At 35.9% G+C, this 27,707-nt stretch overlaps 1 long non-coding RNA gene across 1 annotated transcript; it reads left to right on the forward strand.

Moving 5' to 3' along the window:
- The first annotated feature begins 96 nt into the window (after positions 1-96).
- Positions 97-27,707, forward strand: LOC141422563 (uncharacterized). Its single transcript, XR_012447197.1, has 3 exons — positions 97-2,910; positions 3,612-3,686; positions 27,555-27,707. It is a non-coding gene; the product is annotated as an uncharacterized lncRNA (long non-coding RNA).

The following is a 27,707-nucleotide window of genomic DNA, read 5'->3' on the forward strand; positions in this document are numbered from 1 at the left end:
TACGTCACGCGAGACGTCCTTGGATTGGCTAGGCCCGTATGGGGGTGGACCACTGGTGGGGGGACCAACTTGGGATGGGGGCGGGCTCCTGAGTTGGAGTAGGCGGGGCCTTTCATTCGGATAATTGACTCATTGATTCATTTGACAGATCTGTCTCCTGAAGCCTTCTTACTGCCTCCAGAAGACACAGTCTTTGTTCTTTGTTTGATGGTTGTTTAGTTTTCATGAATCATTGCGTTTGAGCATAGGGCACTTGTCTTTTTCTCTTTTTGTTCTCAGCGCTATGACAGTGCAGGACTCTCAATAGGCTTAGTAAATATATCAGGTGACTTATTTATAAATGGCATATTATTTTAATTCATCTAATGTGGTTTTAAAATAGTAACTAAACATTATTTATGTTTCGTTCACAATTCTTTAGTTTTTGACCTAATGCCCTTTTTGGTTCCAGGATTCAGAGTACCAGTCACATTTAGTCCCTATACCTCCTGAGTCTCCTTTAGAATGAGTTCTTTAGGTTTGCTTTGCTTTTGATAGCCTTGACGTTCTGAGGTGTACTCTTCAGACTTTTTTTTTTAAATGATTTCCCTCAATTGCGATGATGTTTTCATTGTAAGGGTAAGTTGAAAGAAACAACTCATGGGCTTTAAATAGCACAACGTTCTGAGTGACATGAGGACATCTCACACTGCCCCACTCTGTTGTGTCCAAGATAGGAATCCCTTTGTTCAGCATACCATGCTGTGTGTACTACCCATGCATTAGTCACGCAATAGCCATCTAGTCATGCAATAGCCATCTGGAAATGAGTGGAGTCTATAAGGCTAAAGCAAAAGAACTACACACAAGCATTGTGCTTTAGTTTGTAAATCCGTTTCCAAAAGGCATAACTGGTAATAATTTTGTACCCATGGGTAGTACACTGTATAGTACATGTATAGTACACTGAATATAGGTTAACATTTCTGAGCTCAGTATACATGTAAACTGGAATTGAACATTGAGTACATGGGTAGCAGATGGGTGGAGTCAAGTTTCTCACACTCGTTAGGGATGACTCATGACTCCTTGGGATAGGGCATCTTGTAGTGCCAGAAATTAAGGAAATGTTCAAGGAACATAAAATACAAAAAAAGTAAAAAAAAAAATTATGACTGTGTCAAAAAGGCACAGATACCAACTAAAAGAAATCCTAATTACTACAACTGGAACATGTTGAACAAAAATATAGTATTAGATTATGACCCAAATGTAAAATTAATACCCATGAGTCCACATTAATATAAATAACTGAATACATAAACAAATGATGGAGAACAGACAAATCTCCCATGCAGAACAACTCCAAAAATTTATGAAGAATCTCTGCCCTGGAAGAGGTGGAGCATAACTTTGGACTCCTAGAACTTGGGCTGCACATAGTAACGTCCTGAAAGGATGAAACTTCTCACAGTGGAGAAACTTGACAAACACTATCTGATCCAGGTATAAATGTTAGCATTAACTGTAGTGTGTTGATAGCAAGTACCTTTGATGGCAAAGGTCATAATAATCACTTCATTAACAGAATAGGCCCATTAGTGTCAATCTTTCTTTTCTTTTTTTTTTTAAGATGTAATGATATCTTCTAATAGTGGCATAAAACTCCCATGATGATACACATTTGGACACGTGAAAAGAATAAAATAAAAATAGGAAATTATACTTAATTAAATCACGTTATAGGCTCAAGACAAAAAACCTTTTTCTCCTTTTTTCTTTTTCTCAGGATACTATGTGAGAGACAACTTATTACATAGGGACTCCAAACTAATACTTGTGACTTCTGAGCCATGGATCTGATTTGCCACAGGAAAACAGATAAGGGTGATGATCGTATACAACCGTCATGCCAAGGGGCTAAGGGACATTGGGTGGTTCAGTGCCTAAGCCAAACTCAAGCTTTTGCAGCCTAAAAGTTTGCCCAGTCTTTTTTTTGCTTATGTTCATTTTCTTTCTTATATCATCAACCCATAATCATGGGAAAGAGAAGATAGGTAATAATTTGTGCAGTGTTAGAGTAATTCCTACTTTGTCTCCAGATGTATAATTTTTATTTCTTGGCTCAGTTAGTCTGTGGAGATATTATTTTGTGGTCAGTTCTAAAGAAATGGAATTCACACAATTATAAGAAACCAGGTTAACCATTTTGCTTAGTTTTAGAATTTGACAGTGGTACCTGGGCCATGAATTTTACTCTAAGCATAAAATTTGTTACTATGGAACCAGTTGGAAAGAAAAGAAAATTCTTCCTACAGCTAAGTATGGATATGAAGGCAGGTATATGATGGGATAGTATGAAGGAAACTTTCAGGCCAAGGAATCCTATTTTGCTTTGGAGAATAATGGGAGAACCCAAAGCTGTAAAATCCATTGTGAGAGCTTTGAGATTGCTGCAAAAGCCAACGTTTCCTTCACTCAGAGCATTTTCTTCCCTTTGCCTGCTCTATGAACCTGGAATGAAGTTGCAAGCACCCACTTGGGCTTCATCACTTCTAAGATTAGTAACATTCACTACTTTTCTTTTCAACATTTAAAAACATTGGCCTTTTTAGCATACAGAGGGAATGTAACATCTGAATAAATAATTTACTTCATTTGGGTGTATTATTATTGCAGGGTAGTTGAAATAACAAATAGCCCCCATGTTGAAATGGTTTAACGTGACAGAAGTTTATTTTTCCTTTGTTTCATAGTGCTATACAAATAATGTAGGGCAAAGTTCCATGTAGTCCTTCAGTGACCCAGGCAATCCCTTGTGTGGCTCCATCATCTTCCAGGTGCGAATCCTCCTCTACATTCAGCTGCACACAGAGGAGAGGGAGGCAATGTGGAGAGGGCATATCTCCCCTTCTCTGCCATGCACCAGAGGTAAAGCCTTTTATTTCTATGTATGTTCCATTGTCTAGAACTCAGTCCAGTGACTGTCTACTTCCACGGGTCTGGGAATATCACCTGGCAGTGGGTTAGAGAAAGGGAACCTCTGTCCCTTTGTGTGACAATTTTCAAGCAAATTGAATGGTATCACATGGGCTTATGTGAAAAACACTATGAAGAATACTTAGTATCTATATTGCTTACAGTGCTTTCTCTATACAATAGGTTCATTTAATTATCCCGCACATGTTACGAACGCCTACCATGTGCTGCTGTGTCGAGCCCTGGGAGTACAGTGGTGAGCCCAGAGACCCACAGTTTAGTGACGCTCTGAGTTCAAACCCCAGTGCTGCCAGAGAAATAAGTAAAATAAATAGTCTATAGCTACTCTGCAAGGCTATACATAACATTACAGGAAAAAAGAATGTCTAGAGGAGACTGAGGCAAGAGAATTCTGAGTTCTAGGCCAACATGGGCTATATAGTAAGACCTTGTTTTTAAAAAAAACGAAAATTAAAAAATAAAGTGTCTAGAAATTTGAAGTCTTAAAAATTGGAAAAGCTAACTAGTAGAAGCTATTGGGTTTCTATCTCATTCAGGCATTTACCATATGTCAAGCACTGAGAGGCTTGCAGAGATTCTAATCCTACACTACAACTTATTGCTTGTGTAAAATTAGGTGTGCTCTTTTGCAGGTCAAATGGGGAAAGGCCCTGAGGAGGAGGGGTGCCATGGAGGTTAAGGGAAATTTGGGAAGTTGAGGCCTTGAGGTAAGTAGGAACCATGAAGCAGAGAGAATATGTGCACATGCATACATGGTGGAGAATGCAGTGTGTGGTGACTGGAGAATTGGAGAGGTGGACGTGTGGGGAGTAGAGAATCTGGTCAATGATAGAGGCGCCCTCTGTGGGCTCCCCCAGCAAAGGTCTTGAGAAACTCTGTGACTGTAGAGTCCCCATCTCTATATACATAGAGGTGTGTGTATATATTATATATATATATGGTTTTGAATATTAATTTTGTGGAAAAGTTTTAAGAAGAAAGTACATAATGAAAATATAGGCATGTAGTGAAAGTTAAAATGAAGTTTAATAGATACATGGGGAAACTCAATTATTATTTTGTGGGTAGAAGGGATGTCAAAGTTTCCTAAAAGGAAAATCTCCATGTTCCACAAAGAATTCACTAGGTTTTTTTCTCAGTCCATTCAATTATTGGTCTCCCACAATGTTTATTAGTATTATTATTATTTGTCGTGCATGGTCAAAACTGCGTGTTATCTCGACAAATAAGACAGGTTTGCTGTAATCTAATAATTGTAGTAAATCCCCCTTCCTTCCTTTCCTCATTCGTTCTCAGATTTGACCTTTTAATCCATTTGGGGATAGTTTTTGATGTGGGAAGGTAGAAAATGACAATGTAAGTTTGTAGAAGAAAGATTCTGCTGGGGAGCAAGTTGTAGGTTTAACCAACTCCTGCTCCTGGCCTGCCCCAGCCTAGTCTGGGTGACAACGGTACAGAATGTTGTCTGTAGCCTCATGAGCATGCATGTTTTCCACCTGCACACCATCTGCTCCTCTTTTGCCACAGTACGAATGACTAGTTTTGCATCTCTGGGTACTTCATTTGTAGCTTTTGAGGTGTTAGCAGAATCACCCAAGGCAGGAAAGGAAGAACACTTCAACATCCCCACTCAGTTCTGACACATGCAAACCCAGCCCCTCAGCTCATAGACACAGACACCCTTGTCACCATCTCTGCCTTGCACATGAGACAAATGAAGCTTAGAAAAACACAGTGGCTTGCTGAATAGACTAGTTTTAAAATGAGTAGACTTTCAGATTGCAGGCCTCATTCTCTTCCCACTAGATCATGTTATCTCTTGAGCAACTTGTTTGGGAGGCCAGAAACACTATTGGGAAAGCCACAGGACTCAGATATTTGTGGAGCCTCATTTTAGGCAGTATATAGCAATTATTATTCCATGAAGACTACAGTGAATCTAATCTAAAATACATGTTCAATATCTAGAAATCTTTAGTACTGAAGGAAGTTCAGAAGAGAGGGGAAGGGGGCACACATTCTCTTTTCTGTGCTCTTCTTGCTCCTTTGCATATTTCAGTAGTAGGCCTCATAACAGTTTGGGCCACGGCAAGTCCATAGAGCTCCAGGTTGAGGCTATAGTGCTGATGACCATGCTCATTAGGGAAATCAATCATCAGAGACCTTAAAACAGTTCCCCATGCACTGTTTCACACCAATTTACCTTGTGCTCACTCTACTTCAATAGCATCTGAAAATGAAAACAAGCCATCTACTTTAAAACATCCCTTTTATAAGTATGAATAGAAGACAGGGAAACTATCAGGGAATTTTTCAATCAAGAAAAAGTGAGGATTTCAAATTGAACTTTTCCAGCCGAACTCTCCTTCCTTACTGCACAAAATGAGGTTTCTGAAGAGACAATTTTTTTTTGTTCATTTTACATTTCTAAGACTATGGGCTGTTGAGGGCCCAAGCTACCTCAGTCATGACTTATAATGCACAGTTGTACCACCAAACACTCCATGGGCGATGCTCTTTGAATGATGAACTCATTCATTCACCAGATACTTTTTGCGTGCCATTTGTGTGCCTGGTACTGTTATGTAGGCACTTGAATTATAGCAGAAAATAAGACGGCCAACCTCCCTGCCCTCCTTTTCTTTTGGAGGAGAGAGAAAATAGACAAGTAGATAGATAAATACAGAAAATAATTATGTCAGTAATGACTGCTCTGAAAAGTATAACATTAGTAATGTGATTGAGGTGGGGACATAAATAAGGTGAGAAGGGAGTGTAGGGTGATGGGAGGGGGGTTTTATAAGAATTGCAGTAAAAAATGTGAGATTTGACCTGAGACTAGAATGAATGATGGGCTTGTCTCTGACTGGCATCACCTTACAACTCTGTCACTGTGACACCCTCTTTACTGCCTCCACACCCCCAGCCTCTCCCATCTCTGGTCTGCCCCACTCATGCTGTCAGATCATCATCTAAAACTCCATGTGATCATGCCCTCTGCCCTAGCCTGACTTAAACTTCAGAATTCTGTTGTGTCGAGGGGACAGTGTTAAAGCCTTGTGATGGAATACGTGTGAGGCTTTTTGATCTTACTTCCCAGTATATGTTCAGCCTCGTTTTTCATCACTGGAGATAAAGAAGACATTCATCCAGCCTTTGGCCATGCCCTGTATCCAGTTGTCCCTGGCTTGGTTCAGGGGACTATGTCTGCCTGGGCTGTGAAGCCACACTTGGCTCCTGATGTGCTCCACCTGCTTCCTATCTGTTGAAATCCCAGGTGAGATAGCACTGCCTTCGTGAATTCCTTTCTATCCTTCTTTTCTCCATCATCGCCTAGCCTTTCAGGTGGTGTGATTTCTTTCTGGGTCAGATTCTCATTGCCGTTGGGCATACTTTGTTATGCCATGTCATGAGATACTGTGATGACTTCTGTGTCCGTCTCTTCTACTAAGTTGTGACTGCTTTAAGAAGTGAGGTCCAGTATCAATATTCACAGTGCTGTGCACATTTTCTTTCATACAGTAGTGTCCCAAATATTATTTGTGTAATGAGTTAAGACACATTTATCCTATGTGTAGTTATACATGGTGTTCACTGTGCTATGACTCAGTTTGGGTAATGTTTTAGAGCAAGATATGAGATATGATCATGGAAACTTAGAATACAGGTATGGAATCATACTAACATGCAGAACCAAGAAATAAGAGTGACCAACTGGAAAGAAAAGGAATGTGGGAGAAAAAGGAAAAAATAAAAAGAAGTAAATTGCTGGGAAAATATGCAAGTGTCTGTTCTCATTTTCACAAACATTTTTAAGAGTGAGAAATGAAATTATATCTTTATTTTTGTTTTAAATCATATACTTAATGTATTCTAACTGTTAATTTTAAGTTCTACACACAAAAATGCTAACATTCTCATTGGCCTCTGTGGTAAGCAGAATAATGACCTCCCCAAAGATGTTCTCATTTTGCTCCCTGGATCCTGTGGACATGTTACATGGTAAAAGAATCTTGGCTAAAGATCTTGAGATGGGGAGATTATCACGAGGTGGGCCCACAGCAATGACAAAGGTCCTTATGAGAGGGAGGTCCTTATGATCAGGACCAGTAGGAGGAAATGTGATGATGGAATTAAGAGATTGGAGTCAAACCAGAAAGGGCCACAAGCTAACAAATGCTGACCTCCAGATGAAAAAGGCGTAGAAATAGATTTCTTCTGTCTTAGTCTATTTTGTTCAACTGTAACAGAATTCCTGAGATGTGTAGATTTTAATAAATAAAAATTTATTGTCTAGAGACTGAAGTCTGTGAGGGCCAACTGTTGGACCTTCTTGCTTTGTCATCTCATGACACATGGGCAAAGACAGGATGAGAGAGATCAAGGGACTGATCTTTTCTCTTTATTTCTGTGAAAAACACTAAGTGTTCCTTTTTAATCTTTAAGTGGAGTGCCTTAATCTTGAGTGGGATTTGAGGATGTTGGGACAATGTTTGGGATATGTTGAGATCCGGGGTGCTTTATATTTGAGTTTGGAAACCATTTTGTTTTTACATAGTAATATTTTAAGTTCTTGTCAGTGACACCTCAAGTCTTCTCCTTAGCCACATTTCCTTGTTCTTTCCTGACATTTTCCATAACTACATAATACCTATAGATATAACCATTTAAGTGGGGTACATTGTCACTATGAAAACACAGACTAATACTTATCTCTAAAGAATTATCAGGCTAGAAACATTTGTAGGTTTATAGGTTGAGGTGATTAAATTCAAGAATAGTATTACTTAAAAAGGAAATACACTACACTTCACTGCAGTAGATCGTCAGCATACTTTGATTTCATTTATTTATTTTTCAGACTCAGTTTCAGACTGTTAATGATGCCAAGGAATTTGATCTTTAAAAATATTGTCATTAATCTAGTTGAAAAATATTTTTTGTGATATAATGGAATTGAACATTTTTCTAACAATTGTTGTTGCTCTGGGTCCCATGATTAATAGCATTTTAAAAATGTACTTACTTTCTTATTACAAAAGAAGTCTGGGTAGTATGTCCTAAGTGAAATTGTTCCAAATGGTGCTTCAATTTACAGGGATATGTAATCCAGTCTGTTTTTCACTTTATTATATGAAAGTCTATGTCTGATGCCTTATTTGTGACTCCTGAAACATAGCTTTAAAAAAGATTTAAACTATCTAATTTGTTAATTTTTTAAAGACTGGATCTTGGCAGCCCACTCCTTTGACTCTTACCCTAGAGATCAAAGCGGAATTTAATTTGCATAGAAAAGACCTAAGGACAGAGAGGAGTTGTGAAAACCTTGTGGAAAACAAGTAAAGCTGGAATCATCACTTGTCTTGATTTGCCTCAGATTCCTTCAATGCTTTTTTTCTGTGTTCCCCCTTCCCAAATTATGTTTTAAGCAAAAATCCAAATCTAGTGTTAGGATACTTTCTGAATAGCAAGTCTGCATTTTCAATCACAGACAGCTTTTATAAGAAACTACACTTAAGATAGCATCAGAAAGAATTTAATATTCAGATTTACTTGAGTGCATTTTGGAGAAATACAAAGTAAAAGGGAACCTCTGGTGTAATGGAAATAGTATCAAGAGAAGAAGCTGACTACTTAACAGAAACAATGGAAGTCAAAAGACAATTGAATGACATCTTCAAAATTAGGAAGGAAAATAATTGCAACAGTAACACAGAAACACAATCAATAACTCAGATGTAATTTGGATATGCAGGAAAAAAGAAGAAAATGGCCATGACTTGGAATATCTAAATGAAAATTGCTGATACAAAGAAATATTATTAATAATGACATATTGAGTTTAAGGGACAAAAAAAAATTCATGAAAGAAGTACTATTAAGTTTTAGGGACTTCACAAGCAGTCTAAAGGTTCTGAGTTATTTATATTGAAGGAGAAGTGCTAATTTATCTTAGAATTTGAGAATTATTATAATCTTTAGAGTAACCTCTGAAAGAATACTATGTGCATCTATGTGTATGGACTAAGCCAATAGAATAAGGAAATGGAAGCACTCTTTTAAAATTTAAGTTTAAGGAATCAAGAATGATAGAAAAGAGAAGAAACGTAAAGGAGTTCAAAGAAATAAGAAAAATTCTATAATGTAAGTTTAATCTCAAGCACATTCCTCGTTGCATTAAATATGAAAGAACTAAATACCTTGAGAGGTAAAGGCTTTTAGATTGGATAGAAATGAGAAATAACTGCACAGCTTACAAGCAATATGTTTGGTTCTAGGCATACAAAAACAAGACAGGGATAAAAACATTTTTGTTGATAAGTGTTGAGACTTTATATGGTTGACTTCCATATATACTTCCATATATCTGTTAATAGAGTTCAAATTTCTATATATGTCCATTTGTCCAAGCTGATCAGTCGAGTTGTCCAAATCTTTCTTATTCTTCCCATTTTAAAAGTGTGTTTGGTTTATCAATGTCTGAGAAAAAAATGTTTAAAACACTTAGATTATGACTATGTATTTTGTCAGTTCCTCTTAGCAATTCTGTCAATTATTACTTCATATGTGTTTCAGAGGATGCTAGTAGGTAACACAGATTCAAGATTAATAAATTTTCCTTGTAAATTTTTCTTTTATTGTTAAAAATCCCCAACTGGATGAAGGAAAGAGAAACATAAAATTAGATTATTCTCAAAGTAGAATTTAAGGCAAAAATTATGGACAATCATATGGAAGTATATTTAATATTTATAAAAATTCTATTCATTAGTTAAAACAATTCTAAATTACTTGCAAGTACCTCATAAAACAGTTTTTAAGGATCTTAATAAAAATAAAACTAAACAAAGTTTAAACCCCAGTATCACCCAAACAAAACTGAAGAAAACAGTTTGTAATAATAAGAGATTGTTATTGTATTTCTTAGTAATTTATAGAAGAATTAGAAGACAAATTTAATTGTTATATATTATATAAACAATATTGCTAACAAGACTTAATTGACAAATTAACTTACAACCTGATTGTATCTAATAACTATAAAATGCATGTTTTTCATAAATACATAGAATGTTGGCAAAACTGCCCTTATGCTGAATCAGAAAGCATGTCTTAACTCAAATCTCAAATCATGTAAAACATTAAGGTAGAAATAAACAGAAAAGAAAACTTGAAAATCACTTAGGCTAGAAAATTAAGCAAAATGCTTTTAAATATCAAATGGATCAAAAAAGAAGCCACAATAAAAATTAGAAATAGTTTGTACTCCATGAACGTAGAAATACTCATTTCAGAACTTGTGGAATGCAACCAATTCCATACTTTAGAGAGAAATTTATGCCATTTAATTTGTATTTTAGAAAAAAGAATGACTGAAAATCAGTAAAGAAAATCCATCTCAAGGATAGAAAATTAAGCTTCAAAAGGAATAAAAGGAACATCTAATAATACAAGAAGATACTAACTAAAAAAGCAGAAACATAAAAAAAGACAGAAAAATAAAAATAGAAAAAATAAGGAAAGTGAAAAGTTGATTCTTTTAAAAGGTTAATAAGCACTAATAAAATTCTGTAAGACAGGCTTTTAAATGAGACACAGAGACTAATAATGTCAGGAATTAAACAGTGACCTCAGTATGGATGGATTAGAAATTAAAATGGAAATAAGAATATTATTATAAACTAACAAAGTCATAGAACAACACAATATTTAAAAATCTGACACTGCAAAAACTAGTTTTAAAATTATAAAAGAAATTTGATCTGCAATTAAAGATGTTTTCACAAAAGGAAACTCCAAATTTCAATACTGTTATGACGAATTATATCAAACATATACCAATATTACATAAACTTGGAACAGAAAAAAGAGGGAAATCTTACCATCTCATTTAATGGGATTCACATATCCTTACAAGAAACCCTGAGAAAGAAGTTATAGGAAAAGATTATAGGTCAATCACACTCAGAAACATAGATTCAAAATGGTGAAATCAGGCTAGAGGTGTAGCTTAAGCAGTAGAGTGCTTGCTTAGCAAGCATGAGGTCCTGAGTTCAAAGTCTAGTACAGCCAAAATGGTGAGATAACAATAATAATGATAGCAATATATAAAAATGATGACACATCACAAGACATGATGGTTTTATTCCAGATATTTATAGAATAAGGGATTAAAAAATACGATTAGCTCAATAGATGCACCTAAATTCATATGATACCAAATTCAGTATCCATTCATGATAAAAACCATTATTAAACTTGGAGCAGAATGGAATGTTCTTAATCTCACTAATGTTTCTCTATACATGTTTAGTAAGTGTTTTATTAGATGCCAAAATATTCAAAGATGTTTCCTCTAATTTTGGAATTACATAGGATGCCTACTATCATCTCTTCAGTAATAAACGCCAACACAGTGGTTGTGGGAGACTTTAACACCCCATTATCATCAATAGATAGGTCATCCAAACAAAAAATCAATAAAGAAATCCAAGATCTAAAATATGCAATAGATCAAATGGACCTAGTAGATGTCTACAGAACATTTCATCCAACCTCTACACAATATACATTCTTCTCAGCAGCCCATGGAACCTTCTCCAAAATAGATCATATCCTAGGGCACAAAGCAAGCCTCAGCAAATATAAGAAAATAGAAATAATACCGTGCATACTATCTGACCACAATGCAGTAAAAGTAGAACTCAACAACAAAAGTAAAGACAAAAAACATGCAAACAGCTGGAAACTAAATAACTCATTACTTAATGAAGAATGGATCATCGATGAAATAAAAGAGGAAATTAAAAAGTTCCTGTAAGTCAATGAAAATGAAAACACAACCTACCGGAACCTATGGGACACAGCTAAGGCAGTCTTGAGAGGAAAGTTTATAGCCATGAGTGCATATATTAAAAAGATTGAAAGATCCCAAATCAATGACCTAATGATACATCTCAAACTCCTAGAAAAACAAGAACAAGCAAATCCCAAAACAAATAGGAGAGAAATAATAAAAATAAGAGCTGAAATCAACGAAATAGAAACCAAAAAAACCATACAAAGAATTAATGAAACAAAAAGTTGGTTCTTTGAAAAAATAAACAAGATCGATAGACCCCTGGCAAACCTGACTAAAATGAGGAGAGAAAAAACCCAAATTAGTAGAATCAGGAATGCAAAAGGGGAGATAACAACAAACACCATGGAAGTCCAGGAAATCATCAGAGACTACTTTGAGAACCTATATTCAAATAAATTTGAAAATCTAAAAGAAATGGACAGATTTCTAGATACATATGATCATCCAAAACTGAACCAAGAGGAAATTAATCACCTGAATAGACCTATAACACAAAATGAAATTGAAGCAGCAATCAAGAGTCTCCCCAAAAAGAAAAGTCCAGGACCTGATGGATTCTCTGCTGAATTCTATCAGACCTTTAAAGAAGAACTGATACCAACCCTCCTTAAACTGTTCCATGAAATAGAAAGGGAAGGAAAACTGCCAAACACATTTTATGAAGCCAGTATTACACTTATCCCAAAACCAGGCAAAGACACCTCCAAAAAGGAGAACTATAGGCCAATCTCCTTAATGAACATTGATGCAAAAATCCTCAACAAAATAATGGCAAATCGAATTCAGCAACACATCAAAAAGATTATCCACCACGAACAGGTAGGCTTCATCCCAGGGATGCAGGGGTGGTTCAACATACGAAAATCAATAAACGTAATAAACCACATTAACAGAAGCAAAGACAAAAACCACTTGATCGTCTCAATAGATGCAGAAAAAGCCTTTGATAAGATCCAACATCATTTCATGATAAAAGCTCTAAGAAAACTAGGAATAGAAGGAAAGTTCCTCAACATTATAAAAGCTATATATGACAAATCTACAGCCAGCATTATACTTAACGGAGAAAAATTAAAACCGTTCCCTCTAAAATCAGGAACCAGACAAGGATGCCCACTATCTCCACTCCTATTCAACATAGTACTGGAATTCCTAGCCAGAGCAATTAGGCAAGAAGAAGGAATAAAAGGAATACAAATAGGTAAAGAAACTGTCAAAATATCCCTATTTGCAGACGACATGATCCTACCTTAAAGACCCAAAAAACTCTACTCAGAAGCTTCTAGACATCATCAATAGCTATAGCAAGGTAGCAGGATATAAAATCAACATAGAAAAATCATTAGCATTTCTATACACTAACAATGAGCAAACGGAAAAAGAATGTATGAAAACAATTCCATTTACAATAGCCTCAAAAAAAATCAAATACCTAGGTGTAAACCTAACAAAAGATGTGAAAGACCTCTACAAGGAAAACTATACACTTCTGAAGAAAGAGATTGAGGAAGACTATAGAAAGTAGAGAGATCTCCCATGCTCATGGATTGGTAGAATCAACATAGTAAAAATGTCGATACTCCCCAAAGTAATCTACATGTTTAATGCAATTCCCATCAAAATTCCAATGACATTCATTAAAGAGATTGAAAAATCTACTGTGAAATTTATATGGAAACACAAGAGGCCACGAATAGCCAAGGCAATACTCAGTCAAAAGAACAATGCAGGAGGTATCACAATACCTGACTTCAAACTATATTACAAAGCAATAACAATAAAAACAGCATGGTACTGGCACAAAAACAGACATGAAGACCAGTGGAACAGAATAGAGGATCCAGATATGAAGCCACACAACTATGAGCAACTTATCTTTGACAAAGGAGCTAAAAATATACGATGGAGAAATAGCAGCCTCTTCAACAAAAACTGCTGGGAAAACTGGTTAGCAGTCTGCAAAAAACTGAAACTAGATCCATGTATATCACCCTATACCAAGATTAACTCAAAATGGATCAAGGATCTTAATATCAGACCCCAAACTCTTAAGTTGATACAAGAAAGAGTAGGAAATACTCTGGAGTTAGTAGGTATAGGTAAGAACTTTCTCAATGAAACCCCAGCAGCACAGCAACTAAGAGATAGCATAGATAAATGGGACCTCAAAAAACTAAAAAGCTTCTGTTCATCAAAAGAAATGGTCTCTAAACTGAAGAGAACACCCACAGAGTGGGAGAAAATATTTGCCAATTATACATCAGACAAAGGACTGATAACCAGAATATACAGGGAACTTAAAAAACTAAATTCTCCCAAAACTAATGAACCAATAAAGAAATGGGCATGTGAACTAAACAGAACTTTCTCAAAAGAAGAAATTCAAATGGCCAGAAAACACATGAAAAAATGCTCACCATCTCTAGCAATAAAGGAAATGCAAATTAAAACCACACTAAGATTCCACCTCACCCCTGTTAGAATAGCCATCATCAGCAACACCACCAACAACAGGTGTTGGCGAGGATGCGGGGAAAAAGGAACCCTCTTACACTGTTGGTGGGAATGTAGACTAGTACAACCACTCTGGAAAAAAATTTGGAGGCTACTTAAAAAGCTGGACATCGATCTACCATTTGATCCAGCAATACCACTCTTGGGGATATACCCAAAAGACTGTTACTCCAGAGGCACCTGCACATCCATGTTTATTGCGGCACTATTCACAATAGCCAAGTTATGGAAACAGCCAAGATGTCCCAGCACTGACGAATGGATTAAGAAAATGTGGTATCTATACACAATGGAATTTTATGCAGCCATGAAGAAGAACGAAATGTTATCATTCGCTGGTAAATGGATGGAATTGGAGAACATCATTCTGAGTGAGGTTAGCCTGGCTCAAAAGACCAAAAATCGTATGTTCTCCCTCATATGTGGACATTAGATCAAGGGCAAACACAACAAGGGGATTGGACTATGAGCACATGATAAAAGTGAGAGCACACAAGGGAGGGGTGAGGATAGGTAAGACACCTAAAAAACTAGCTAGCATTTGTTGCCCTTAATGCAGAGAAACTAAAGCAGATACCTTAAAGCAACTGAGGCCAATAGGAAAAGGGGACCAGGAACTAGAGAAAAGGTTAGATCAAAAAGAATTAACCTAGAAGGTAACACCCACGCACAGGAAATCAATGTGAGTCAATGCCCTGTATAGCTATCCTTATCTCAACCAGCAAAACCCCTTGTTCCTTCCTATTATTGCTTATACTCTCTCTACAACAAAATTAGAGATAAGGGCAAAATAGTTTCTGCTGGGTATTGAGGGGGGGAGCGGGAGGGGGTGGAGTGGGTGGTAAGGGAGGGGGTGGGGGCAGGGGGGAGAAATGAACCAAGCCTTGTATGCACATATGAATAATAAAAGAAAAATGAAAAAAAAAAGAAAATGGCTGTTATAATTTGCATATGGACTTAATTCCAGCCAACTCCTGAAGCCATTAACAAATTTTGAAGTCTCTGAAATTGTTCAGCTTTAGTAAACTAAAAGGGAAGCATAATAAGTATTTGAATTTTCTGAAACAATTTCTGAGGGTTTGGGGGAGTGGGGTTTTTTTTTAAGTTTTAATTTTTTTTTCAGTACTAGGTTTTGAACTCAGAGCCTATACCTTGAAAAACTCCACCAGCCCCTTGTGCCCGTGTGTGTGTGTGTGTGTGTGTGTGTGTGTGTGTGTGTGTGTGAGAGAGAGAGAGAGAGAGAGAGAGAGAGAGAGAGAGAGAGAGAAAGAGAGAAAGATGGGTTTTTTCGCAATAGGGTCTCGAATTATTTGCCCGGTTTGGCTTCAAACTGTGATCCTCCTGATCTCTGCCTCCTGAGTAGTTGGAATACAGGGGTGAGCCACTGGCGCCCAGTGAGTTTTGTTTAAAATTTTTAAACTGGAATTGCACCATATAGTTTCAGGTAGAGTTTTTGATCAAAGACATTTTATTAGGAACTGCAATCCCTCACAGTTATCATGATTTTATCACATGTCCTGACATTGGGACACTGTTGCCTTCCCCTGTCTTTATTTCTCAGATGATTATTTTTCAGTTATCTTGGTTTTTTTGTTCCTCCTCTGCCTACCAATTAAATGGTATTTCCCATAGGTTTCTGTCCTTCATCTACTTACTTAAATTATTCCAAGGTCACTTTATCCCTTGGCTTTCTCCATAGAGTATGTTTTTATAATTAATTAATTACTTAGTATTGCTATTTCTGACATTTCTGGTCTATATTTGTATTCACCTACTGAACATCTTTATTTGGATGTCTCAATCTCCAAGATTCTGTGTGTTTAATACTGAAGTAGTCCTTCCTCACATTTAATTAGTAGTATAAATACTCTCTGCTCTCCATTGTGTTTCCAGAAATAGTGTCAAAATCACATTGCTGCTTTCTGTGAAGTTCCTAAGTTATTAGTATCCTTTCCCTTCTCTGCCAGAGTTCAAGGCTTATTTTACCTGGATTTTTCCAGGCACTATAGCATAATGGGCTGTGAAAGGAGAATAAATCTGGGTTTGAGCATTTGACTCTACCACATAACCTTTGACACTTGAGAAAGTTATTTAACCTTTCTGAACTTTTGTTTTTTTAATATGAAAAATGGGGATGCTAAACAACACTGCATGCCTTTGCACTGTTACTGTCTCTTGCTGTACAAGAGACTTTGCACTGTTACTTTTCTCTTCCTGAATTCCTAGCCTATATTCTATCTATCCTTTACCTACCAAACACACACATAACTGATATGTAGCTTACACATGTCTAGTTTAGCCTTTTCCTGATTCCTCCCAGCAAAACAAGTTTCTTCCTTATCTATGCTCCCAGAAGACTTTCTTCATAACTCTGTAGCACTTTTCATATTGAATAACATTTATTTATTTATTCTTATTTTTCTTCTACTAGGCCTGATAATACCTGAGCATGAAGTGTAGATTTTTTTAATTTATTTTTTATTTCTATGGTGCCTGCTCCTGTCAAAGTGCCTGATGTGTTGTGGGCTATTACTACTGAATTTTAATTAGCTAAAACCTCTAAGTCCTTCCTAGAGGAAAGGCTGTATTATCTGATCATGTTATTTTTTTTACTATCCCAAGTTTATAGATGATAACATAAAAGATAATTAGGTAATATCACAGACTATCCAAAGAGGTAAACATTGTAAGTCATATTATTATTCTTAGCCAATTTCTGATCATATCAAATCCTAGAATGTCAGTATATTTATATGTTCATGTTCTGTTTAGAATTTCTTTAAAACTTTCAGATCTTACTCATCTTAGAGAAAAATTTTTGAGCATATAAGAAAATACTACCTCATTTCTCTTTTAGAATTATTTTTTTAGAGTCTCTAATTTTTTTAAAAGTATCTAAATTGTCAACTGATATGTCATTTTATTTGAATTCCTGATTTTGTTTACTTATATCCTTGTTCCCAACAAGTAATGAAGCACCTGTTGAACAAGAAATTAATAGTGCAGAAACTGTGCCAGAGTTGAGTGTGCAATCCAAATATGTCTAGAATTGCTACAAAGAGGTATGTCACACTTTCCACATGGAGATATGAAACACATAGTAGAAAATATTAATTTTTCATCTGCCATGTAAAGTACTCTGTAGTAATCCTGATGCTCTGTATCTTAATATTTAATGTGTCTGGCTCAAAATGATTGCATGTTAGAGATAAAGGCTTTCAGATGTCCCCTGACATCTGACCTTGTGCTGCAATTAGGTAGGAAGAACAGAATTTATAGTAACTTTTTCCCTAAAACTTGTCATTTTTACTCGTAGAAGGTTATATCTATAACCTTATGAGCTAATGTATAATACAAAGGAAAATTAAATTTTTTTGAAAATTATGTTAACAGCAATAACATGTAACACTGCTTACTCTTCAGAATTGTTGGCAGTGTTATTTCAGCTCATCCAACAAAACCAGAAGTCAACAAAACTGAGTTCATTTTACTTTTCATATATAATGTGCATTTGTAAAAATGACTTAGTACAATAATTTAACTTAATTCTTATTTTCCTAAAGTTATTTTTATGAACTATGTCTTTTTCTAAAAAGCAAATTATTTTCTTTTTAGATTTTGAATCACTATTTCCTGAAGTGACTAATAGCAAACTAATGATTCTAACTGTAACACAGAAAACTAACAATAATATGACTGTTTGGAGTGAAGAGAAGTGCTGTTAGAAAAGGTAATTTTTAAACTTAAAATTTTATGGTCTAATTTCAGTACCATTTAAGTAGTGCTTTAAAATGATGAATCATTTCCAATTCATTTTGTGAAGTATTTTAAAATACTGAAAAATTTAAATCTTTTTTGAGAATTAAAATGCCAAAATTGTTACTGTCCTTAAAAAACTTAGATTCCATTCATTACTTTTCTGAATTTTTCTAAAATTTATCATTTTTCTCTCTTTGTTTCTCTCTCTCTCAACCTCTCTCTTCCCTTCTCCTCTTCTCTCCCTCTTCCCCTCCTTTCCACCTCTTCACCTTTCCCACATTATAGTATATCAAGAAAATAGCATTACTCCAAATCATCTCCAAGGAGTAAGTAGTAATAGTATACAGTACAATACTAGGACTGGGCATGGTGGTGCATGCCTGTGATCCCAGCTACTCAGGAGACAGAGACAGGGGATGAAGGTTTTTGGCCAATCCAGGCACAGAAGTTTTAGCAAGCTCATCTCAAAGAACAAACGGGAAGGGGAGATGGTTGGCACAGCCCTACAATCCCAGCTACTCAGGAAGTAAAGGTAGGAAGACTGTGGTTCAAAGCTAGCCCTGGGCAAAACCCCATATGAAAAATAAACTAAAGCACAAAGGGCTGGAGAACGTGACTGAAGTGGGAGAGAGTCCTCTAAGAGTTCGTTGTTGGATGATAACCAGTTTCTTTCTCTACAAGATAGAAAAGAATATTCCTCTGTTTACATACTTACATGACTGATTTCCATACAGGATAATGTTAGGAATTATTTTATATTTCTTTAGAGTTAAATGTTTGATTCTCTGCATTTGTAATAGTTTAATTTACATATTCAATGTTTTGTGATAATAACTTCATACTTAAAAGTCCCAAATAGAACTCTCCAGTAAATTTCATGTAATATATAAGAATTTTGAGCATATTAATCATGCATTAATTAACAAGGAATTTATAGAGAGGCATAAGACCGTCATTCTGGATTTCAAGGAGGTCTGAATATAGAGAGATGGAATTTAAATAAGCAGTAACTAACAATAAACATTCATACCAATAAACATTTTACTTACATATAAAGGTAATGCTTAGTAAATGTATACTGATTGCCACTGTTATTGGACTGCTAAAGGGCTCTCATAACTGCATTGCACTAGTGATCCTAATTTTTGATCAGTTAAAAATTCTGACCCTAATTTGATATTGACTCCAATATAATTCTCATTTTTTCTTTAGCAAGTTGTAGGACTTTGACATAGCAACTATGTAATCTTGAGATTTATAATATTATATTTACTGAAACCATTTCATTTTCTATAAAAAAGCATTCGATTAAAGTATTTCATTGATTATTTTGGAAGCACCCCTAGCTAATTCTCCCAAGTGCATGTTTTTGTGGCTTAACCTATTATCATTTTTTCCATTAGATGTCAGTATTTGCTGTTGATGAACATAATTTAAGACAAACACTTAAACTGATTCTTCTTGTAATAATTTGGTATTCTTTTAGTCAACCATTATAAATAGTTGATTGTATTGTTCTGCACTCCTTATAGTTTTTACGTATAGCACATATTTTCATTAAACTGAAGTATGCTCTAGTGACTTATTTTTAAAAATTACGAGGATTAATAAGGTATAGTAGTAGGTTATAATATGAGCATTAGCCTACAGAATACGGTTTTATTTAGTGTAATGTTAATCATTAGTTTACAAGTAGATGCAGGGAAAAAAATAAGTTAACTTAGATGTTGTACCTTTGTAGTAGGGGTCAATGTATTTTCTATAAAGAGTAAAAGACAAAATCACAGCAAATTTAGTTTGTCAAAAGAAAAACTTTTGACAAACTAAACTGAACAAAGTTTATTTGAGCAAAGAATGATTTAGAAATGGGCAGCCCACAGAACTAGAATGAGTTCAGAGAGCTCTGCTGAGCCTTGTGAGCAAAGAAGGTAGTATTTATAGATGGAAGGCAGAAGTGACAACCAGAAACAACTCGGAATTTGCCTTATTTGACAGCCTGTGTGACTAGCTGACACTTAGCTTTTTTTTGTTACAAAACATGCTTCTATGTTAGGCTTTCTGTTTCTTTACATGCTAAGTCTGGTTGTAGTATGCTGAGATTCAAGGTAGGGAGGCAACCTTAGGCCAGACTTAACAATTTAAAAATCTAGTTGCCTTTCTCATTCTGTAAATAGAACCAACGCTCCCATAAGCTGAGCAGAGGATTTGAGTGATATAGATAGAAAAGGTCTGAAGAAAGTAGGAATGCAAAAAAAAAAAGAAAGTAGAAACAGAGAACCTTCTTTCAAAGTTCCTTTTCTTCTAAGGTAAAAACAGATGGGACTTTCTTATCAAGTTGGCTCAGGTAAATTAGGCCCCTTCTGATAGGTTGCTATCAATCTCCTGGCTTTTTTTTTTTGTTTTTTGAAAACTGGCCTGTTTCATAGTGAATTTGATAACTGATTATGTGACAAGTAGCATGAAAACTGCATTCTGGTTTGAAACAGTGACCTCACATAAACTTTGTTTAACAAAGATAGAATCTAAGACTCTATGTGGATGCCTGAAACTGGATATGTTTTTTTATTGTTCATTCAAACCTATGATGAACAATAGCTTAATTTATAAACTATGTACAGTGAGACATTAAAAGCTAATGCTACATTATAAATGTTAAAGTAACATTACTGTAGTCAAAGTTATGTTTCAAAATACTTTATTGTACTTTCACTTTTCTGCTTAAAGAAAACTTGTCTTTTGCTATCCTGATTGCCTGCATCATTATTCTTGCTAGTTACTTGTTCACAATCACTGTGATACATCTGTGGTTGATGTGATAGTCTAGACAGCTCGTAAGTGATGAACAGGGAGATAGCAAACACAATGTGGATGTGCTGGACAAGGGGGTGATTCACATCCTGGGCAGGATGGAGCTGGATGGCACACTACTCAGAATGGCATGTGATTTAAAACTTAGGAATTGTATGTAGAATTTTCCATTTAATATTTTTGGAGGGCAATTGACTGCAGATAGCTGAAACAACAGAAATTAAATCCTCAGGTGAGGGTCTCCTGTATTGTAGGCATTGTGGGCCATTGAATCTCCGCTATCAAGTCCATCTTTTATTATTACAGCAACCATAGACAATATGAAAGTGCATGAATGTAGCTGTGTTCCAATAAAACTTTTTCCGAAGAGGCAGCAGGCCAGATTTGGCCCTAGGGCTATAGTTTGCTAGCTTTAGACTTAAAATACATCCTGCGTTCCTAAGTCTTGAACTTTCGAGTGTCTCAGATGAAGGGTGGGCCAGAAATCCACATTTCTAAACACAGACCTCATCATCACAATTCAGTTGTCAGCCTGACACTTGGCAATCTGTGCTATGCCTCTCAGAATCTTGCCTTTTGCTTGCTCACTCAGTCTTGTGCTAAGGAACCAGGGTGAATTGCTCTGTAGGCTACTCAGGAGCTTTTTTCTGCATCCATCTTTTTTTCCAGTGTTCTCCCCTACAAATCCCAGGTGCTTCAGAACTTTTGCTTTCTACCTCCTAAGCTCAGTGACACCGTCACTTTGTTCGAGTTCCACTTCTTTGCCCTTCTTTTGACAAAAAAGAGTCCTTAGAGAAAGAGCTAGAGCAAATATGAGGATTTTGTTTGTTTCCCTTCTCTCAAGAAGAAGAACTACCATCTTGTCCTACTGCTTTTCATTGTCTAACAATAGTTGCCTTATATATTTTTTATCAGTTTTACAGTTTTCAATAGGACACTGAGTCAGTACTTATTACTCTGTTGTGGCTACAAGTAAAACTATGCCCTTGTTTTTAAAGTTGTAATATTTTTTTCTAGCATATAACCTAGACTTAGTATTTGTTGCCATCTTTTCAGTACTTACACTTCTGATAAAGCCAATAGAGACATAGAAATTAGAATAGTGAAACCAGAATTTTGATATGTGCTATGAGAAAAGGGTGATCTCTTCAATATATATTGCTGGGTCATTGGATGTACATATATGGAAAGTAATGTATTTTTACTTCTATTTTACACCATATGCAAAAATCACTTCCACCTGGATTGCAGGTCTACCTGAGAAAGATTAAGTAAATACATATAAAATAAGAGATCTGTATCTAGGACTGGAGGTGTAGCTCAAGCAGTAGAGTGCCTGCTTTGAAAGTGCAAGGCATGAGTTCATACCCCAGTCCCACACACACATATGCAAATATATGAAATATATAAAGTCCTAAAACCAGTAAGCAAAAAACAGCAAAGATAAAAGACAAATGTTTACAAAGATAATCCAAATGGCCAATAAGCATGATAAAGTCATCAGATACGCAATTAAATCCACACCACCACACCACTACGTGTCTCATACATGGCTAAAATGAAAAGATAGTAAATGCTGGCAGAGATGCAGAGCAATTTATGCCCTTGAGATGGGAGTTGCAAAATGGTAAAAACACTTTGGAAAACAATATGGTTGTTCTAACATATCCAAGGACCTGATAATTCCATTCTGAGCCTGGACCTAGTAGAACTGCATACATGTTCACCAAAAGGTGTGTGACTATACCAGCACATTTATTCCTATATAAGGCCACACCAGCTATGTAATAGTTAAAGTTAGAGCACACAAGGGAGGGGTGAGGATAGGTAAGACACCTAAAAAACTAGCTAGCATTTGTTGCCCTTAACACAGAGAAACTAAAGCAGATACCTTAAAGCAACTGAGGCCAATAGGAAAAGGGGACCAGGAACTAGAGAAAAGGTGGGATCAAAAAGAATTAACCTAGAAGGTAACACCCACGCACAGGAAATCTATGTGAGTCAATGCCCTGTATAGCTATCCTTATCTCAACCAGCAAAAACCCTTGTTCCTTCCTATTATGGCTTATACTCTCTCTACAACAAAATTAGAAATAAGGGCAAAATAGTTTCTGCTGGGTATTGAGGGGGGGGAGAGGGAGGGGGCGGAGTGGGTGGTAAGGGAGGGGGTGGGGGCAGGGGGGAGAAATGAACCAAGCCTTGTATGCACATATGAATAATAAAAGAAAAATGAAAAAAAAATAAAAACTTAAAAAAAAAAAAAGAAAGAAATTACTCAAATGCCAATAAACACTAAAATGGATATATCAGTTGTGGCATATTCACAGAAATGGGATGTTGTGTAAATAATGAAAATAAGTGTTTCATGCTCATTTGCAATAAAATGGAAATTAATAAGCATAATGCCATGTGAAAGAAGCCAAACCAAGAGTATGTGCCACATAATTCTATTAATAGAACATACAAAAACAGGATAGTGCTTACCCATAAGGGGAAGAGTAATGCTAGTGTTTGAATCTGGAATGCCTCCCCATCCCAAGAGTTATATGTTTAAGGATTGGTTGCCAACCTGTAGGCTTTTGGAAGATGGTGGAACCTTTCAGAGGCGGGCCTCATGGAAGGAAGTTAGGTCATTGGGCACGTGCCCTTTCTTCCTCTCTTTGCTTCCCAGCCAACATTATGTGAACAGACTTCCTATACCACTTGCTCCATGATATACTTATGTCACTATGGGCCCAAAAGCAATGGGCCAACCAACTAGACTGGAACTGTTAGCCAAAATAGGCCTTTCCTCCTTTTAAGTTGATTATCTTAGGTATCTTTTTTGACAGTGACAAAGATAACTAACTCACGGAATGACTAGAAAGATGGACAAAGGTGATTCCAGAATGTTGGTAATGTGGGGTTTTCTGTGTTTTTCTGAATTTTAGTGTTTACTGCTTAAGTAATTTAGTTCAGCAGACATGTACTCTGTAAATGGTTTGAATGTGAAATGATATTCATAGGCTGGACCATATCCAATGGATACTTGGTCCTCAGCTGGTAGAACTATTTTGGGAGATTCTGGAAACTTTAGAAGATGGGGTCTAGTTGGAAGAAGTAGGCCACTGGGGTCTCTCTGTTTCCTGTCCTCCATGAAGTGAAATGCCTCCTCTACATGCTCCCTCCACCATGAGATTCTGCCCAAGTGCGTGGCCCACACAACCATGGACTGGACCACCTGAAACCATGACCCAAAATAAATAATTCCTCCCTTTAAGTTGTTCTGTCAGATATCCTGTCAGTGACAAGAAAAGTAACTATTTTTGTATGAATAATGTAATTTTTAAAGGTTTTAAAAATATAACCAAATGTGCCCTTTAAACGGTGGTAAAACCTACTCAGAAATATCTGGTACCAGGAAAGGACCTTTGAACTAAATCCATTTTTAAAGAAATAAAACTTACAGTTAACTCTGAGGGAGTTTTTGAAATGAAATTATGGCTTTCCTTTTTAAATATTTCAGTATAATTTCAAGTATGTGTTAAAGCTACCATTAAAATATCGGGTTTGTAAATAATTTCATTTTTCTTACAATATTGTGTTAGCATATACTATATGTTTTGTATAAAGCATAATCAATTTTGCTAAGATTTTAAGAGTTTTCTAAAAACCTTTTAATCCTTGGATAGTTAAATCATTCTCTTTTAGGGCTCCTAACATTGAGTTATCCCTATAGATTTTCTGTAATTATTTACAGATGTGAAAGTTTCCTAATTTTCAATTATTTCATGAGATGTTGGACATGTTCAGAGTTTTCCTTTTGTGCATTTATATGAAATGGCATAGTTATTAACACTTCCTTCTTACGAAAACAGGCTAAACCAATAAGGTAGCAATGCTATAAATCTGCTTCAATCCCATTGTTCTTTATAAATAAGGCTCTAATTCCCTGAAATTTATGTACTATATTTAACTTAAAATTTCTTACATATCCTGTTACAGACATTTTTCTTCATTAAATTATCACTTAATTTAAAATGAGTGACAGTGATTTTTAAAAGTAAGCATTAAAACAACACTGCTTGGTATAAACAGCCTGTGTTCAACTGTGTATTCCATTTTGCTACCAGCTGAAGTTTTAGTAGTTCTTGAGTTGATATAAAGGCATCCTGTCACAGACATCTTGAAAAAGTGCCTGCCAAAAGGTCCACTTTTGTTACTGGATGAATGCTTGACCAGAGTTCCTGTCCCATAGGTGTTCAGTGATAGAGGTGAAATAGATGCTCACTAACTTAGCATGGCTCAGATCTAGATTTGGTGGGCAAACTAGAGCTTTGTCCTGATATCTACTTCAGTCCAAAAACATGGTGTAAGGAGAGCTCCAGTTTGTTTCAGATTACTTCAACCTGTTTTACTTACCATTTATTATACCTAATGGTAAGATTGTGGAGGAACTTAAGTGAGGTACCAAACTAATTTTTCTTAAATTCCAATACCTACTAAAGTTGAAATGGATACTATTTGCATACTGTGGAAAATCAGCACTTGCTGGTAAGCAATGCCTTGTGGCTCAATATCACTTTATAATTTCTTAAGTGCTCCTGGTTAGTGTTCATTGATTATTAGTTTCTCTTGTTTCTTTTAAAATTATTAAGTTAGAGCCTCAATATTAAAAATATTTAAGAATAATTTTCCTCACTCCCGTTTGATTATGGAAGGACATGAGATCTATTTGTCATTTGCTTACAGAGCACGAGTAGCTTCATTTATCCTGTTTAAAGTTATTTTAAGTAATACAAACACCACCTCCAATGTCATAGTCTTTTTTTTTTTGTATTCATTTATTCATATGTGCATAAGATTGTTTGGGACGTTTCTCCCCCCTACGCCCCTCCCCTCCCTCTTTCCCCCCACCCCCCCTCACTTCCAGGCAGAATCTGTTCTGCCCTTTCTCTAATTTTGTTGAGAAAATATAAGCAATAATAAGAATGACAAAGCATTTTTGCTAGTTGAGATAAGGATAGCTATACAGAGAGATTCCTAGCATTGCTTCCATGTGCAAATGTGTTACAACCCAAGTTGATTCATCTCTAACTGACCTTTTCACTAGTTCCTGATCCCCTTCTTATATTGACCTCTGTCACTTTAAGGTTTCTGTATTAGTTCTTCTGCAGTGGGGACATCAAATACTATCATGTTTTGGGTTTCTTACCTATCCCCATACCACCCCTGTGTGTCACACAGCCTTAATTGTCAATTACAGGTTTGTTGCCATTCATACTAAGTGAAATGACTTGTAGGGTCAAAAAGAAGACAGTTTGACAACGAGTAAATGAGCTGAAAAAGAAAGAATGGGATGCTATGTTTATTGCAGTGTAACTAAATTTTAGTAATAAGATTTGTCCTGTATTAAGCCTGGGTGAGTTAAAATACCTTCTCAGAAGCAAGTGGTCACTCTTGGGAAAATAAATTAACTCTCCTGGGACACTGGAGCATGAATTAGTGACCTGGAAGAGGCAATTAATCTCAAATGGATAAATGCTTGGCTTTTAGATTACTCTGTATTTACAGTGCTCTTAGAATCAAATATAGATCCAACCACAGTGTAATTTTATGCAGATGAACCCAATTCTAAACTGATTAAAGACAATAACGTATACAAGTGGCAAGAATTATATTAGCAATATTGAAAAATACAGAAGCTTTGTTTAGGACAATTAATACACCAAGTTCCTCCCTGCAAATTAGAGATGAGGTGATAAAGTGAAAAAGAATCAATGTATTATGTAGGGCTATCAGAACTCCTGGCTTGCTTCTCAGATTAATCCTGTTTTCCATTTCAAATTTATTTTTACAGGCAAGTTGTGAGTTGTGTGAAGGACAACTGCAAAGAACTTGTATTAATTAATTCCATAAATTGAGTATCATTCTCATTACCTTTACCATCATTTCAGTGTAGTTAATACCTAGCATTGTGGATACTGAGCAGCTTGGTTCCAACCAGCAGGAGGCGCTGTTGCAAGTCCAGGAGTGCTGTCATCTGCTGGGCTTTCCCCTTCATAGTGAGAAATAACCTGATGCTAATACCAAATGCCCTTTAAAAAAAAAATACATATACACACACACACACACACACACACACCTTGTGAACAAAACTAACGGCAAAATAGCTGTATATTTGAGGCATGTTACCTAATTTAAAATATCACGTTAAATTTTATCCACGAATGTAAGTATCGCAAATGGAACAAAAACATGTATGTTTGACTTGGGCCTTCATTAACATTTCTCCACAGTTGTTTAAAAAGATAGTCTGCAATGATATGTTTGACCAATAGGTGGTACCAGGTAATTACCTAGAAATTCCTCAAATTTCATACCCTGGTTTTGTCCCCCAGAAAAAGAGGCTTCCAATATTGTGAAGGATAACCTGCTTTACCAATTCTGCATGTTTGAAGTATACACTATTCTACTTAAAAATATAAGTTCTTGTACATTGCTAATGACTTCATTTCATGGCTTTCCCCACAATGCTATCACTATTATTAGATGCCTTTATTTGGACTATGAAACTAATTATATTATCTTTAAAGTAGAAAGTGAACTTTCCATGCAGTAACTCAGATTGTTCAATTATTTTTATTTTCAGTTTTTAAGTTGTGAGTTCTTGCAAAGGAGACTGCTTGTCACAGTGTGGTGTAGAGTCTTGAGTCACAGAAGAACTATGGGAAAAGTACACCTACCTACTAATACTTGAGAAAAGTGGCAGCAAAAAACCTGGTTGTGAGGTGGTCCAGTTTTT

The sequence above is a fragment of the Castor canadensis genome, chromosome 4 (assembly GCF_047511655.1).
Source record: "Castor canadensis chromosome 4, mCasCan1.hap1v2, whole genome shotgun sequence".
Classification (NCBI taxonomy): domain Eukaryota; kingdom Metazoa; phylum Chordata; class Mammalia; order Rodentia; family Castoridae; genus Castor; species Castor canadensis.